Below are 4347 nucleotides of genomic sequence, written 5' to 3'. Positions count from 1 at the left end.
GATTCACTGACATCAGTGCTTCACTGACAACTATAAGCTTCAGGACAATTGGAGACAATGATCTGAGCCAACGTCACATATGATTTACACTTATTTGGAAATTTCTATTTTGTGTTTGAGGCTTCAGAGCTTGACATTTGTTAGTTTTGTAGATGCTGATCTCAAGTGACTTTGGTGAATGTGCTGAACTTGGAACTATGTGACAACAGGTAGTATGAAGTCTACCTGAATAACTATTGCACATAATCTGTGCTTTCATGCACTTAAAACTTATGACGTAACATTGAAACTGTAGTAGAGATAGGCTGCTTAGTTACACATTCATGAAATCCACATACTTCCATCTCAGCAATACTTTCGAAAGTGTCTTTAAAATGTGTTCATTTTGCTGGTATGCCATTCATTCATTTACTGAATTAAAACTATTGAGTGTCTAATACATGCTAAATATTATTCTTAGAACTAGGGATAGAGTGCTGAATAAAACTGAGTCCTTCCTTTGCTCCATCCCTATTTTTGTGGTGCTTACATTCTCACTGGGGGTAGACAATAAAAAAAATAAGTACATTATGTAATTTCAGGTTGTGGTCAGAGAAAACAACTCAGAAGAGGTGACTTTGAGCTGAGATTCAAATGAAGCTAAGAATTGGAGATAGAGAGAACAGCAAGTGCAAAGATGCAATGGTTTCTTGTTAATGGTTTAGAGGGATGCCTTCATTATTACTTGCATGACAAAACGCAGAAAAATCTACTTGTATTTTGTTAAGAAGTTATACATTTTAATGTCTAGACATTTGATGTGTAAGAATACTAAACCTGAATAAAAGATAAATGTTTTTAGATGCTCAATATGAAAATATAGTTGACCCTTGATAACATGGGTTTAAACTGTATGGGTCAAGGGTCATTGAAAAAGGAGAAGACCTTCAATGGGAAGGATTCACACAATGGCTACAACAATGAGATCAAGTATAGCAGGAATTGTGAGGATGGTACTAGACAATGCAATGTTTTGTTCCGTTGTGCATAGAGTCATTATGAATCAGACTGGACTCGATGGCACCTAACAACAACAACAACAGTATGAGTCCTCTCATATGTGAATTTATTCAATAAATACATTGGAAAATTTTGTGGAGATTTCACAGCAATTTGGAAAAAGCTCAGATGAACTGAGCAGCATAGCCTAGAAATAATGAAAAAATTAGGAAAAAGTTAGGTATGTCATGAATGCATAAAATATATGAAAACACTACGCCTGTTTTATCATTTGCTACCATAAAATATGCACAAATCTTTTATGAGAAGTTAAAATTTATCAAAACATATGCACATAAATACAGACCATTCATGAAGCCACTCGCAGTTAAGAGAAATGTAAACAAGTGTAAAGATGCAGTATTATATTGTAACTGCATAAAATTAACTAACTGATGTATATACTGTACAACTGTAATAACTTCATAGCCACCTCCTGTTGCTATTGTGGTGAGCTTAAGTGTTGCAAGTATCCACTTAAACACTGTGTGATGCTAATCACCTCCACATAAGTAGTTTGTCTCTCCAGTAAATTGCATATCAGAGTAAAAAGTGATCTCTCATGGTTCTTGCATATTTTTCAATGTTCTTAGTGCAATACCGTAAACTTTGAACCATACCATGGGACCCATATAAAGTAACACTAGTGACACTGGAAGTGCTCCCAAAAAGCAGAAAAAAAAAATGATGGCATTTCAAGAAAATGTTGAATTGCTTGATATGCACTATAGGTTGAGGTCTGAAGCTGATGTTGACCCCCATTTCAAGATAATTGAATCCAGCAGAAGGACCATTGTAAAAAAAAGAAAAGGAAATTTGTGAAGCTATTGCTATAGCTATGTCAGCAGGCACAAAAACTTTGCACTTCTTGCAAAATACCTTTTTCTCTCACATTGAAAATGTGGTTTTATGTGGGTGCAGTATTGCTATAAGAAAGGCGTATCTATAGACTCTAATTTGACCCAAGAAAAAGTGAAGTCATTATGACATTGCTGTTGTTATATGCTGTTGAGTTGGACCTGACTCATAGTATCTCCTTGGGTTTCCAAGTTGGTATCACTACGGAAGTAGATTGTCCAACCTTCCTTCCGAGGAGTGGCTGGTGCCTTTCGAGGAGCCTTCTGGTTAGCAGTAAAGTGCCTTGGGCACTACGCTATATGACAACTTAAAGCAAAAGAAAGGTAAAGGTTCTCAAGCTGGAGAATTTAATGCCAGCAAGGGAAGGTTTGATAATTTTAGAAAAAGGTTTTACTTTTAAAAAATGTCAAGGTAACAGGAGAAGCAACAGCTGCTAATCACGAGGAAGCAGATGAGTTCCCAGACACCATTAAGAAAATCATTGAGAAGAAAGGACATCTGCCTGAACAGGTTTTTAATGCAGACAAAAGTGCCTTATTCTTGGGGAAAAAAAAATGGTACAAAAGATGTTTACTAGTAAGGAAGAGAAGTGAGCACCGTGATTTAAGATAGGAAGGGATAGGCCAACTTTACTGCTTTGTCCAAATGCAGTTATGCTTATGATCAAGATTGTTATGTTATTGCTAAGGCTTCCAGTCAATAGTAGGCTATTAGTAGTTAAGTTTTTGGGAGTCAAAAGTTACACATGGATTTTCAACTGTAAAGAGGGTTGGCTCTAACCTCCAAGTTGTTCAAAGGTCAACTGTATTAGAAATTAATAAAGAGACAAATATGTTTTTTCTTCTTCAATTAATAATACTGATGGAGGAGATTCCAAACACCCACATTCCTATGGAGAGGCTGGTGTGTTTGAATTGCCTATGCTTTGGTTAGAAGTCAAGCACTTTATCCACAACTTTATCCTCTATGTCAACGGTGGTCCTGTGAATGAGATTAACTTTATTATTTTAACCTTTAGCCAAATACATGTTATAAATAGCAACATGTTATATGCACTACTTGGATTTTAAAAGCATGTATCCAATGTATATATTTTTTAAATATATAAGGAAAATATGAAAATGAAAATACCAGTTAAATCATATTGATGGATGGATATGTTATACAATTTGACCCAAACACAGGATCAAAGACAATAATATACATATAATATCAATTATTGCACAGGGTAGTATTTTTTATTTTCTGGGGAAAAACTAAACAAAACAATCTCAATGACATGTCATAGTGACCCTATAGGACAGAGTAGAAACGCCTCATAGGCTTTCCAAAGCTGTAAATCTTTATGAAAGCAGGCTGCCTTGTCTCTCTCCTGAAGAGCAGCTAGTGGGTTTGAACCACCAACCTTTTGGTTAGCAGCCAGATGCCTTAACCAGTGTACCATGTACCACCAGAGCATGTTCTATTTCTCCCAAGGGTTAGTTATTTTAGAAAAGATTGAATCTAGATTTTCCTGAATACGGGACTCATTTAGGTCACTTATGACAGCTTTTTGATTTACAAAATTTCAATTCTAACCAAACTTTTCAGAAATATATCTGTTGCATTTTGTTGTTGTTGTTGTTATGTGCCATCGAGTCGGACTGGACTCATAGCGACCCCGCCTTGGGTTTCCGAGGCAGTATCACTATGGAAGTAGATTGCCCCATCTTCCTTCTGAGGAGTGGCTGGTGGGTTTGAACCGCCAGCTTTCTGGTTAGCAATCAAATGTCTTAGGCACTATGCCACCAGAGCTCCCTCTGTTGCATTAGGTGAAGCAAAATATACAAGAATGGATATATTGTCTGTATAAATATTACCCTGTTGGAACTTAATCATGATATATTTAAATGTGACCTATAGGATATTGGCTGTGACATCCAAATATTAAGTATATATTAAGTAAATATTAAGTATATATATATATATATATATATTATATATAATTAAGCATATATATTTATAATTTATGTATATATCCATATATATATAAATTTATATATATATAAATATATAAGGGATATATATAAATGGTATATATATATTCTTTTTAAAATTATTTTATCCATATTAGTACAATACAATAATTAGTACAATACAATATAGGCTATTTTTCTTTATATTTTAATATTTGGATGCCACAGCCAATATCCTATAGGTCACAGGAGCTCTGGTGGTGTAGTGTCTAAGGTATGTGTATAGATACCGCCTCAGACACCCAAGGAGGGGGTCACTATGAGTCAGATCAGACTCAATGGCAGCGAGTTTGTTTTTTTATTTGTTTTCTTTTATGTTGTTATTGTTGTTATGTGCCGTCGAGTCGGACCTGACTCATAGCGACCCCTCCTTGGGTTTCCAAGGCAGTATCACTACAGAAGTAGATTGCCCCATCTTCCTTCTGAGAAGTGGCTG

The sequence above is a fragment of the Orycteropus afer genome, unplaced genomic scaffold (assembly GCF_000298275.1).
Source record: "Orycteropus afer afer isolate SDZICR_OR568_19922 unplaced genomic scaffold, OryAfe1.0 scaffold00001, whole genome shotgun sequence".
NCBI classification, from domain to species: domain Eukaryota; kingdom Metazoa; phylum Chordata; class Mammalia; order Tubulidentata; family Orycteropodidae; genus Orycteropus; species Orycteropus afer.
This window is presented reverse-complemented; position numbering follows the sequence as displayed.